General features: G+C 32.6%; 1 protein-coding gene and 1 non-coding gene across 2 annotated transcripts in view; one reads left to right on the forward strand and one right to left on the reverse strand.

Moving 5' to 3' along the window:
* The window catches only part of LOC122792861 (peroxidasin homolog), a 1,756,079-nt gene that overhangs the window by 1,475,810 nt on the left and 265,252 nt on the right, over positions 1–15,017 (forward strand). The gene's annotated exons all lie outside the window — the stretch shown is intronic.
* On the reverse strand, positions 8,508–8,580 carry TRNAE-UUC. Its single transcript has one exon. It is a non-coding gene; the product is annotated as a tRNA-Glu (tRNA).

The following is a 15,017-nucleotide window of genomic DNA, read 5'->3' on the forward strand; positions in this document are numbered from 1 at the left end:
GCTAATTAATAAACTATTTAATAAATTACTTACCAACCTATTTTATAGATTTGTTATTGTATTTATGAATACACATACACCTACAATTAATTGCTAATATTTCCTTATAGAATAAAATTTGGTCGAGCGTTTTTTTAGATACAAGCGCACATCTGTCAGTATCATTAGATTTTTGCAAGAGATGCTTTACTTCTACGTATACATATTTATTGGATTCAAATTTGTTTTGTCATTACCATTAACGTAATATGCCTATTGTAGTGACATACTAATGGGTTAATGAAGAAATTATTTACACAACTACACAAGCAAGGGCTAGGTTCCGTAATGCAAATCAGGAAATGTTCAAGTCCACATTAACGAATGGTAGTGTGCATTTGCTAATATGGGATTGGCATTCTGATAACAGATCGCACTACAGTGGGACTAGGAAATGTACCCTTTTCCTCAATGTAGTGCAATCTTGGAGTTGGAATATATAATATGCAGGGGGTATGGGGGCTTGTTCCCATGCAGAAACATTACTGGTAACATGGACTTTCAACACTGGAACTTCCAGTGCTCAAATGTCGATTCCGTGATAACCATTTCTGACAATTTGGTAATTCTGTATTACCAAATTTGGAAAACAAATTCAATCAAAATGTGGAAAATTGTTTTGATTTTCTACATTTTGATAGTAAATATATATATATATATCTATATATATATATCTATATCTATATATATATATGTGTATATATATATATATATCTATATATATATATATATATATATTTATATATATATATATATATATATCTATATATATATATATATATATATATATATACTTAAATTGATTGAATACCATTTATGAAAATGTGCATAATGTCAAAAAAATTGACCAACATTATACTTGTCAACATGCTACTACGCATGTGCTGAGAATTAATCTTGGCACATGCAAAACCTTAAAAAATCACAAACACAAGGAAAGCATCATGTTTTACAGGAGGGCAAGTCCCCCTGCACCCTCTATGTGAGGGGCTGCACCCCTCTACACCCCTGCTAATTTTATATTCTAACTCCAAGATCACACAGTCCCCTACTTGGGGATTGTCAATATTGCCTGATTGTCAGCCATCTGTTTAGTCGACCAAATTGCATCATTTAAACAGATGTCAACCGTAGTACCATTTGACAAAGTTACAGGGTACCATATATATATATATATATATATATATATATATATCTCAGTACTATTTGGTATTTTAACTATTTTTGCTAAGGTCCATTTTTCTCTTTACATTCCACATCTGAAATTTTGTAAAAATTACACCTATTTACGTTTTACTTCTATTTCTCCCCATACTGGAAAATGCCTTTTAATGCTGCCATACCATATATCCTAAAAAAAGAAAAGGAAGTACTTTCAAATATAGCATCCTAACCCCTTTCTACACTTGTACTCAGAACCCCTTTTCAAGGGGAGCAGTCTCTGTTTTCAGAAAACATCAAAATATATATTCAGTACTTTTATTTCCAGTACCTGAGACATCATCTACCTGCTAAAATATTTCTCTTCAAATAAGTTAGATTTAATCTTTGCTTAAAGAAATTAGAAGCACTTTTCTAATTTTCTTTGAATATTAATTTTCCTCCGAGTCCGGACATTCTAATCCATACTCTCCTGTTTCATTCGGCCTGGACCTAACCCAGTAGCACTTGCACCTCGGTTCCTAATACAAATTCCTTCTATCTTCCAGTCATCAAATACTTTGCATTTTTCTGTATAGTCCTTGGAAGCATTCCTCACTGATGTTTTCTAGAACCCATTTCATGTATTGTTTATTTTGTACCATGATAGCAAACCATTAATACATGAAGAAATAAAAGAAAGCATGTAACTGTCATGCTTTATAGACTGATCTTAACGGATTCTCTCTTTACCTGCTGATCTACCCAATTAACACCCAAATCCAAATAATTTCTGAGTATTTTAATAGAGCTCTGACAAAAAAGCATGCACGGCCTTCTTTTAGACATTCCAAAATCATTTCTGTCCCAAAGTAGCAAATAGTTGCATGGAGTGCTAAGGCACTCATGTTTTAGTTAAAAAAATCCTTCTTGTAAACTATCTCAAACCATTTGCTACAAAAGTAGCAAACAGTTGCTCGAGTTTATAACCTGCTTGCAGAGAGCACTACAGCACACAGGTTTTAGTTAAAACAAGAGAGAGAGTTTTTTTATCTCTTAAACTGTAGGAAATTGCTACAATGTTGCATGTAAAACCAAAGAAAACGGACTTGCTTGACGAAAGTATGTTGGCACAACCCACCAAAAACAAGTGTCCAAATTGAACTCAGCTGGGTTTATTAAGAAAATCCACGATGTATAAACACAGTTAAAATAAGAAAAGCCACGATGCATAAAAAACAGTTAAAGTAAAGCTTTCGTTTGGCTCATGCCAAACTTTTTCAAAAACAGTTTTGCATCACTTCCTGTAGTTTAAATAAGTTGAGTCAGTGATGTAATCAATTAAATAAATTCAAAAAGTTAAAGGCATAACATGCTTTAAGGCTTTTACCAATGTAACACAAATACATAAAATAGTGCTGTAGTAATGTAGTAGCAAACCAGTACTGTCTCATTGAGCACAATGCTGAAATCAGTACTATGCAAATACTTATGTGATTACGGCATACATCCAGTTGTATATTTAAAATGCATACACAAAATGCATCAAATATACTTCATGTATGCATCAAAATGAATCAAAATGAAGCAGCGTATCACCAATAATTAGGGAATAAGGAATGAATAAGAATCATTAAAAGCACTCAATATAACCAATAAAGAGAGAAAGTATGAAAGAAAGTATGCTCTCCACTGTGAATCATTATACAAAATAATTTTGAATTAATGGAATGTGAACATTAACTTGAGTAAATGTTGTGTAAGTTAAGATGAACCCTCACCTAAATGCATATAAGCTAGCGAGTTTGCGCTTGTGTAAGAAAGCGCTAAATCCGTGTTAATAAGATTTATAAGCTAGCCTCTAAAAAATGTATAATAACAATGATTAAGGTAATAATTGTGATTATAGCTAGGTTTTCGTCTGTTTTCTTTGGTTTTTGTTGGTTTATCTATACTCTTATTGTCTTGGTTTCGGTATGGACATGGCTGAGACGGAGGTTGAAACGGCACCTGAAAGCATTTTGTGTAGCCTGACACAGCTTATTGAGAAGTTAACAGATAGAATTGACCGACTGGAGCAGCGTACTTTATCACAAGGTTTGAATTTGACTCTTCACTCAAATCCTTTTGTAGATATTAACGGGACTGGAACTAATGAACAAATTTCTGGTCATTTACCATCTGATAGAAGAACTAGTGTAGTAGACAATGAACAACCATCTACTTCTGTTGATGTTAATCTAAGTAGGAAAAATGAAATTTCTTCATGGCTAAATAACACTTATGGCTTTTCAACAACCACGAAGACTACTACAGGTATGCATAAGTCATTTAATGACAAACTATCTGACTTAGACTATGTTCTTTTAAACATCAAAAAATTACAAATGGACAATAATTATTTTCATGAATGCATTAAGAAAAATATTGTTCCAAAGGGACTACCAGTTTGGAGATTCCCCACAGGGCTTATTGTTAACTCACCACTCCATACAGATTTAATTAAACTGTTTGACAAATTTGGTATTGATTACATGAATCTAGTTATAGATGACAACAAAAAGTCAATTGATTTATTGACTGAAAAAGCTAATGAATTGAATTCTATAGTAAAAAATGATCCAGCCTTTCATAACAACAATTTTGACTATCACCGAATTTTTAAATCAATTGATGAGAAAATGAAGATCATAAAAGAAAGAAAGTTTAAAAAACTTGAACGTGATACAAATTCTTATGGTCAAGGTACAGCGTATCCTGCACCCCCTATGTCCCAACAATGGGGAATGAAATTAACACCTAATACTAGTGGAAACAGTGACAATAATAATATTTTTACTTCTAATACCATGGGCGATGACAGTGAATTTGATGAGAACACTTTTTTAGAGACAGATATGTTTCCACCCCTACGGAGATCAGAAAGACTAATTCAATGGCAACAATCCTTTCAACACCAAAATCAGAAAAATTGGGGTCCACAGAATCAGACTTACACACGTGGAAGTTTTTCCAGAGGGCGGAACAACAACAACAGGGGTCAATGGAGGGGACATTAGAGCATGATATGTTGTTTGGCAAACCAACTAATCAGAAGCCCATTATGTACTCTAACACCACTGGTGATTTCACTGTGTATAATTATTCTGATTTTGCTTTTGATCAAAACATTTGTGATTTGTTTTCACGAGGTCAGACGTTCATCCCTAGTAACAAAATGAACATGGTGTCTTCTATCATTGACTTGAAATTATTCGTTAGAAAATTAAATTTAAGTTTACTATTTCATAATAATGATCAAGTAATGAAACCACTATACGTTTCTAGTTCCTTTAACCCTCCTCTCCATCCAACATTGGATACATTTGAAAGAATATGTGAACTTGATTTTCGTGCTCTTAATGCACATAGCAATAGGCATATGAGTCATAACTTGTCAAGAAATGAGTATAGCACTTTAAACATGTTAAAGGAGGCAAAAAATATTAGATTTATTAAACCTGATAAGGGGGGTGGGATGACTATATTTAATACTTATGACTACAATGATGCTTTAGAAAAAATATTGAATAGTGAAACATACATGTTGAGTTCATTAAACGAACTAAATACTGCCTATAGACGTATTAGAGGTACCATCTATGATCTATTTATTGAAGGTTTTATTGACATAGATGAATTTAATTATTTAAACATTTGTCACCCCAGGACTCCAACAATGTTTGGGGTGCCTAAAATCCACAAGGACTTACAAAAACCCCCTTTCAGACCTATTGTTGATGCACAAGGGTCTATCACTAACCCTTTAGCAAAATTTATTGACAACAAGTTAAAAAAGTATATACTCATGGAAAAACATTTATTGAAAGACTCATGGGACTTTTTATCCACAATTGGATCTACTGAATACAATGGGAATGACATATTTGTCACTATTGACGTTAAAGATTTATATTCTGTCATTCCTCACGACACGGGTATAGATTGGTTTAATTTATTTTTGGACGAAAAGGGTTTAAATCAAACGAGTATTAATTTGTTTGATCAACTTATCGATATTATTTTAAGGAACAATTTCATAATTTTTAACAACAAAATCTATTTGCAAAGTGAAGGAGTGGCCATGGGTTCACCGTGTGGTGGCCTGTATGCAAGCATAGTAATGTACATGTGGGAGAAGAAGTACGTTTTTAGTTCAACATTTTTTAACTTTTGTAAGATTTATTTACGTTTCTTGGATGACATTTTTATTTTGTGGAACGGTAATAGTGATACACTACATGAATTTTTAAATTATATTAACTCAACAACTACCTTTTTAAAATTCACAGCTACCATCAATTCCACTACCATATATTATTTGGATGTTTTACTGGAAAAAGACATTATAAATAAAGAGTTTAAATCAAGAATATACAGAAAAGAAACATATAGCAACAGCTTACTACATTTTAATAGCTGCCATCCTTATACTCAGAAGAGAGCTGTTTTAAAGGGTCAATTTGTCAGGGCTTCAAGGATGACCAGTAAAAGAGATGACTTTATAGTTGAATGTCTTATATTGTGTGACATGTTTAAAAATAGAGGGTACCCTGACAATTTAATACATAACATTATGAATGAAGTAGTTGATAAAAGAGACAAATTACATTTCATACCTTTATTAAATTGTACAGATAAAACTACACTAAATGTATCGAATTCAAATGTGGTAAACTTGGACAACAACATTAATAATCATACTACAATGGTTCATATTGATACTGAAACATTAAATAATACAGGAACATCTTTTACAAAGAGCTTTATCACAACCTTTAATTCAGACAGCACTTCTATAGATAACATTTTAAAGAAGAATTGGAAGCTTATTAAGGCGGATACAGCATTGCACCCTCTTTTTACTGACAATCCATCAATAGTATACAAAAAAGGTGTGAACTTGAAAAAACATTTGGAAAAACATACAAAACAAAACATGGGAAAACGTTTAGATGTGGTAGATGTAAATATTGTAAGTATGTATTTGAAACGAATGAATTGATGATAAATAATATTAAGATCTGTTTAAAGGAAAAAGCTTGTTGTTATACAGAGAAAGTTGTGTATTGTGCCCTATGTAATGACTGTACTTCATTTTACATAGGAAAAACAGAAAGGAAATTGGAAGAACATATAGGTGAACATATAAGGGCCATAAGAGATGGAAATGAATTAAATGCTTTAGCCAAACACATTAATACATACACATCACACAACTTTAAATTTGTTGTATTGGATGTCCTAAAAGCAGACGTTAGAGGGGGTGCCTGGCAATTATTATTGGAAAGATGTGCGTTAGAATGGCAATTAAGATTGAATGCCAACTATTGGCCAGGCTTAAACAACAGTTTATCTATAGGTAGTATTTTAAAATTTAAATCATTAGTTAGATAAATGTGTCTTAAACTCATTGTTACTTAATAGATATTTATAAATTCACTAATTTAAAAATCATAATTATTTATTTATTATTTAATTTTATATTTCATATTTAATATAATTTTTTTTATAATTAATAAATTTTACAATTAATAAATATTTTAAACAAGTATAACACATAATGAATATTTAAATATTTTAATCAATACTATTTTTAAAGTTATTTTTTACGAACATTGCATAACTAGATTCACTTATTATTCATCATTTATTTTTTACCACTTACTATGATATTACCATTCACTTATTCACTTTTGCGTCTTATATATTCGTATTGTGGGCTAATTAATAAACTATTTAATAAATTACTTACCAACCTATTTTATAGATTTGTTATTGTATTTATGAATACACATACACCTACAATTAATTGCTAATATTTCCTTATAGAATAAAATTTGGTTGAGCGGTTTTTTAGATACAAGCGCACATCTGTCAGTATCATTAGATTTTTGCAAGAGAAGCTTTACTTCTACGTATACATATTTATTGGATTCAAATTTGTTTTGTCATTACCATTAACGTAATATGCCTATTGTAGTGACATACTAATGGGTTAATGAAGAAATTATTTACACAACTACACAAGCAAGGGCATTACGTAAATTTTAAAATATACACAAAGTAAAATTTATACACTACTGATGGAACCTAGCCATAATCACAATTATTACCTTAATCATTGTTATTATACATTTTTTAAAGGCTAGCTTATAAATCTTATTAACACGGATTTAGCGCTTTCTTACACAAGCGCAAACTCGCTAGCTTATATGCATTTAAGTGAGGGTTCATCTTAACTCACACAACATTTACTCAAGTTAATGTTCACATTCCATTAATTCAAAATTATTTTGTATAAGGATTCACAGTGGAGAGCATACTTTCTTTCATACTTTCTCTCTTTATTGGTTATATTGAGTGCTTTTAATGATTCTTATTCATTCCTTATTCCCTATTTATTGGTGATACGCTGCTTCATTTTGATTCATTTTGATGCATACACGAAGTATATTTGATGCATTTTGTGTATGCATTTTAAATATACAACTGGATGTATGCCGTAATCACATAAGTATTTGCATAGTACTGATTTCAGCGTTGTGCTCAATGAGACAGTACTGGTTTGCTACTACATTACTACAGCACTATTTTATGTATTTGTGTTACATTGGTAAAAGCCTTAAAGTATGTTATGCCTTTAACTTTTTGAATTTATTTAATTGATTACATCACTGACTCAACTTATTTAAACTACAGGAAGTGATGCAAAACTGTTTTTGAAAAAGTTTGGCATGAGCCAAACGAAAGCGCTTACTTTAACTGTTTTTTATGCATCGTGGCTTTTCTTATTTTAACTGTGTTTATACATCATGGATTTTCTTAATAAACCCAGCTGAGTTCAATTTGGACACTCGTTTTTGGTGGGTTGTGCCAACATACTTTCGTCAAGCAAGTCCATTTTCTTTGGTTTTTGTTGGTTTATCTATACAATGTTGCATGCAGTTGCTATAGCTTAGACCACACACAGAGTGCTACAGCGCTCAGGTATGACTGCAAATGCAATAGCAGCTTTGCAAAGTCAGTATTGCATTAAAGGAAGATTAGTATGGCTGATTACACTCCTAACACTTTGTGCAAAGAGCAGTATACTGAGATCATTTATATTTTAGATTTATAGACTTCTCTCTTCATAGGTTAGTACTAGGCTACCTGCCTTTTCAGGCCATTTTAAGCCTAGCCAGTTAGCCCATGTGAGAATCAAACCCTGAACCTTGTGTCTGTAAGGTAAACACCTTATCCATTAGGCCAGTCTCCCACCCCAAACTACTAGCTGACTGGCACTACGACTATGGTAGGACTCGAGCCTACAATCTTCTGATTGAAAGTCAGACGCCTTATCCATTAGGCCACATGGCCAACTTAAATAAGTTTTAAATCTAATCTTAATTCATCATCTGTGATTGCCCTGTAAGCTAAACGTGTTTTTTTTCTTTTAATTCTATATATGTTGAACAGAATCGAGTGTTTTAATCTTTCTTTGTAACTTAATTTTTTTCAAATACCTAAACTCTTCTGTGCATCTTCTCTGAATCTTTATAAGGGTAACTATATGAGCTGATCATAATTTACAAAACATTAAACTGTATTCAATCAATGTCCTAATCATTGATGTATACACATTTTTAAGACTCTGAATCTCTTGTTTGTATCATATTAAGAATTAATATACATAAGATATGTATTAATATACACCCTGATCCTGGTCCCACCTATCACAATGAACAAAAACCCAACAACAGCCAATCCCCATCCCTGGTGATCTAATTTTTGATGCAATAAATGTTTGAAGTATAAGAAATAAAACTGCTGAACTACATGCCTGGATTACCCAACATAAGTCTGATGTTCGAGCTGTAACTGAAACTTGGCTTAAACCAGTATAAACTACTTTAAAGTTATACCTCCCGGCTATAATATCATCAGTAATGGCTGTATAAAGAGGAAAGGTTGTAGTATTGCTATAATATTTCCCCATTACCTACAACATTTCCCCTTACAGCAAACCACCATGAAAATTCAGTTCAGCAGAGCTTCTTATTGCTTTCCTCAAAATAAACAATTATAAACAAGTATGTATTACTGTCCTTTACATCCCTCCGGGTGACAATACAGCTGTACTGGAAGATATCCTACATTGGATACCCATAGCATTTTCAAAAGAAATAATTTTACTCTGTGATGTGAATGTCATTTGGTTGGACATAATCTTTAACTCCCCTACATTGAATGTGAACTTACATGGTTTCACACAACTAATTAATAGCTCCACACATTATAGTAAGACATCAGATTCTCTATTAGAGTGGATCCTAGTATCAGACTTTAGCATATACTGGATCACAGGAACAATGTCAGACTCTCTCAGTGATCATCTTCTGATCTATTTGACTAGACATCTCACACATCCAGTTAAACAGCATATTTATAAAACAATGCATAATCTTTCCAAATTTATCCAAGTAATGTTTATTACTCCACTATCATCTATTAACTGGAACTTCCTAAAACTCCTCCCCTTAGACAATGCTGTAATTGAATTTAATACAACTTTTCTAAATATACTAAATAGCCGTGCACCCCCTAAAAGGAAGAGCATGAAATTAAATAATGCACTTTTCCTGTCCAGAAGGAGTAGAATGCTAATGCAGGATAGAGAAAACCATGGAAAGAATGGCAAAAATACAAAACTCTTTAATATCTTAAAAACTTCAGAAAGCTTTGCAGTTGTACTAAAAAGCAAATAAATGAAGACAAAAACTATACTATAATAACTTTAAGAGTAACACTAGACACAACCCTAAAAAATTTTGGACATCCATTAAAGAAATCTTACATCCCAGCCAAAAATAAACCCAACCCCCTCTCCTGATAACTCGCAACTCCAAACTGCAATACAGTTCAAGTCTTATGTTATAGCTAGTATAGCATCTCTAACTAAGGATTCCTCAGTATCTAATCCCAGCCCTGCCCAACAGCCACAAATCACCACATCCATTTTCACCTTCAAACCTGTGCCCACAGCCTATATAAAACTACTCTTAAACAAACACTTAAACAAACTTAAACTGTGCTCTTTTTCAGCTGATGATGACCTTCTAAGTGTGTACCTAAAAATAGCAGCCAGTAGCATTGCCTATACTGTCTCATTCATCCAGGAATCCCACTTTCCCTCTCTCTCTGTAAAAGTCACACATTATCCCTCTACACAACTTAACAGATATTAATAACTTTTAACTAATAGCAATTTTATCTTCCCTCACCAAAATACTTGAAAAATGTATTTAAAAACAATTGCTAGACTATTTCCTGGATGAAGAACTCCTATCCCCTACACAACATGGCTCCCATCCTTCCCGTAGTACTAGTACCACCTTTCTAAACTGTATAGCTACTGTCAATAAAGCTAGAGATAATGGCAAACTAGTCTTTTCCTTATTTCTAGACTTGTCCAAAGCCTTCAACATTGTTTGTCACAGCAGACTTCTACTTCAAATATCCTCACTAGGTCTCACTCAGCTCACCCTTCTCTGGTTCAAAAGGTACCTGTCCAATAGGTATCAGTCAGTAAAATGGCACTCCACATTCTCTCTTTACCAGTCACCACTGGTGTACCACAAGCCTCTATCCTTGGTCCACTCCTCTTTAACATTTTCACCAACTATATACTTCCACACAACAGGCCACCCAAATAGAATATGTAGATGATTCCACTCTCATTTACACATCTGCCAACATGGTACACCTCCAAAAAATTACTCAGAAAGCTTTAATAGCCACTGAAACATGTCTTCGTAACTCACAGCTCATGCTCAACCCAAAAACTACCAAACTACTACTTCTTTCCCCAAACCCCTCTCTCATGAAAAAACAAATTTTAAAGTCCTCTCTCTTGATAATGCAACCACTGAAGTCACTTCTCATAGCAAACTAATTAGGGGTGATAGTGGATGATAAATTCACATCTAACCTGAATATATAAAATTGCTTAAGAAAAACTCATCAAAAACTAGGGATGCTTTACAAAGCCAAAAACGTTCTCACTGATGCAACTAAAACTACAGTTGCCATTACTTATCTCCCCTCACTCTACATTATGGTGCTCCACTCCTTACTGACCTCTAGGATTCACAAAAATTAAAACTTGAACAATGCTATAACAAAATTGCTAAATTTGCAGCACATACCACTTTCAGAACCCATCACTGTATAGCACTGAAAAGCCTTAATTGGTTAGAACTGCCACATCAACTAAGATATACGCAACTTCTTACCACCTATAAAACTATGCAGCATCCATCTGCCTGTCCAGCACTAAAAAACATCCTACACAACTATGCTCCCTTTTGGTCATTGTGATCCAGTGACCAAAAACTACTGTTTGTCTGCAAACCTAGCAAATCTGCTGGGCATTGTCTGTACTCGTGCAAGGTTGCTAAGGCCTGCAACTCCTTGCCTGTATCAGTCAGGTCTATACCCTCCCTCTGATTCTTCAATTCTAGCTAACATACGTAACTCTTTGTCTAAAAACTTAGCAAATCTGTTGGACATTGTCTGTACTTGTTCACGGTTGCTTAGGCCTGAAACTCCTTAACTGTATCCATCAGGTGTATACCATCCCTCCCATCTTTCAAAACCACTTAGAAAGACTTTCTTGCTAAACTCTGTCTCTCTTCTTTCTTAAATCCAGAATAAACTATATCCCTAAATGTGAACAGGTATCTTTTCATTCCTTATACTTCCTTACTCACCCTACTTCACTTACTTCCTCATTGCTATCTATTTCCCTTCCCTCACTTTCTTTCTAAATTTACCATAAGCCTGTTTTCCCTCACTTCATATTGCAGTTCTTATTTGTATTAGACTAACTTACCTTTAATTTGTCTACAAACTGTCTAAAATTTTCATAAATATTAAATGATTACCATATACTTTGTATCAGTGTTTAACAAATATTTTTATATTATGTCTAATTTTGTTATAATTATTTAAACTGCAGAGGTTCTTGTTTTATTTTTGAAGATTGTAAAATTATTGTTCTTAAAATATTTTATAATATTTTGCAGCTTTACTCACCAGGCCTCCACTGAAATTGGGCTTCTGCACAGACTTTCCCGGTAATCAAATATCAATAAATAAATAAGCCTATCTACTTCATAGACCTTGCTCTTAATTCTTGACAGTGTTTCTTCAATGTAAATTCCTTGCTAATTATGATGCCTAGATCATTTATATGAACTACCAACTCCAATATAGTACCTCTAAGTTTTTCTTTCAGATTTACTCTATCTCCAAAAAGAATAACTTTACATTTATTGTAAGTGACCCTCAATCCAGAGGATATTGACCAGTCATGGATATCTTGCAGATATTGATTCAAGTCATCACTATCACTTCTGCAATTTAGCTCTGCTCTTGTTTTACACTCATCTGCGTATTTATTAAGACAATTTTTTGGAATATGGCATGCCTGCAAGTATGATGTTAAACACGATAGGGCCCAATGCAGACCCCTGAGGTACCTTTGTCTTTAGAGATGATCATCTTGATGCTGTCTTTAGAAGTTCATACTCTGTGATCTACTGGTTAAGTGGTTGCTATTCCAGTTTATTAGATACTTGTTAACCTGTACTTTCTTAATTCCTCAATAATTTGACTATGTTCTAAGGTGTCAAAACCATAAAACTGCAGCTGACTTCCCTTGATCTGTTAGATAGCTGATATCTTGATAAAAATTTACAAAACATGTTAATGTTGATCTTCCTTTAAAAAAGCTATACTGGGAGTAGTCCAACTCCCACCAATATCTGTATTCATTATTTGGAACAGAATACATCTTCCATGGACCTTTCCAGTTATAGATGTTAATCTTATTGATCTATAGCTTTGAATGACTTCTCTGTCTCCATCTTTACAGACAGGTATGACATAGGATTTTTTTTCTAGTAATCAGGTACACATCCCATTCTCAATCGTTTGTAAATGATCCAGGCCACTGCTGTCATTAAATCATTGGATATAAGAGATACAAACTGCCCATGTATGGAGTCTTGGCCTGTTGCACTACAGAGAGTTTTCACTATTTCTTGCTTGATACTGAGACATTCGGTCTTATTTGGGATGGATACCTTAATCAGGTCAGTATAATTTTGCTCATGTGATAATTTGGCATATTAATTACTGAATATCCCAACTACCATCTGTTTATCTGTAACATTGATTTGATTGAGCTTTAATATTTCAGTTCTCTGAGATAGTACCTTTGAATTTGCATACTTACAATTTTTTTATTATTCTTTTCTTTGTTTATTAATGTCTCCTTATATTGCTCTTTATACAAAAGTATCTTTCTTTTTAAAGTTTTTGTAATATTAAACATTCATTGTTATATGTCGAAGCATTTATAGTAAATTTCTTACAAACTCTTTTCTTCTTATTAAATAATCTTGATATATTCCTGTTCTACCAAGGCTTCTTTGCCCAAGAGTCCTTTTATATAATCTTATATGTGTCATTTAAATGACTATTGCAATCATTCTTCAAAATCTTCCAATCATATTTGCTACATGCTAATTACATTTCATTCCAGTTTATGTTTAACAAATCATGACTCGTTTTAAAGTTATCCAGTATATTTGGATCATATATTTTCTCTGCTCTATAATTATTTTTAAAAGTTCCAAAGGAATCTAGACTGAGCCATGATCTGAATTCCCTATAGGCATAAACGTTTTGTGTTAGTAACTAGGCTAGCTTTACGGCAAATAGAATATTATCCCCTCTCATAGGTTTATCCACTACTTGTGTAAAATAATTCTCCTACGTCATTTTCATAAGAAGTCCTTCCATAAATGTTTTCTAAGTTGCATCACACTAGTTAAAACCTGAATAATTAAAGAAACTTAATATTAATGTCAGCAATTAATTTATGTTTTGTTGCAAATATTCAATAAATGCACAATGTGCCAGTAAATTCATTTTTGAATTGCAATAAACTATTAAGATCTTAACATCACCAACTTTGTGTATCTCTTTAAGTATAGCAGACACTTTTTTGTCATCATTTTTATACAGCAAATTAGTATCAATTGAAGAATGTATTACCACTGACACACCTCCATCCCTCCTATCCTTTCATATTATTTCATAATTTGTATAGTCAGGTAGATTTAAATTACTATAAGCAAAAGCACTGGAAATAGCTATTCATTTTATCTGTTTCATATTTATATTGCACTGAAATTCATCCTTTTTTGCTGATGATCCTAGCATTTGGACAGAAGACATTTTTGCTTTTATATTATCAGAGCCAGTTCCCTTATATTCCCTCCTTCCTCTAAAAAGGTATGCATTTCAAACACTTTTCTAATAACTTCTGAAGCAAATTATGTCATATCAGACTAAAGTGAATCTTGAACCACAATGAAGGCAAGGAGCAAGCAACACCAGGAACAGAGAACCAGAATTTATTGAAAACCTTAGCTCTTTCATCAATTATATCAACAGACTTCTTCAGAGATATTAAAACCAACAAACATCACTTCACCTTTTAAATATCCCTCCAAAACAGTCATGTGACATAATTAATTAACAATAAAAGGAAAATCCAGCTAAAAAATATATGTATATGCAAAAATACAAAAATACAATGCATATAAAAGCTCTACATAAAACAATGTATGAATAAAACAGTTAATAGATGTAATAAATGGTGTTAAGAAATATTATTAATAAAAATATTCACCTGCAATTTAAACATTTACACATAAGAGCAAAGTTTTAAAACACTGCTAATA

The sequence above is a fragment of the Protopterus annectens genome, chromosome 2.part0 (assembly GCF_019279795.1).
Source record: "Protopterus annectens isolate FY-2018-M chromosome 2.part0, PAN1.0, whole genome shotgun sequence".
NCBI lineage: Eukaryota > Metazoa > Chordata > Ceratodontiformes > Protopteridae > Protopterus > Protopterus annectens.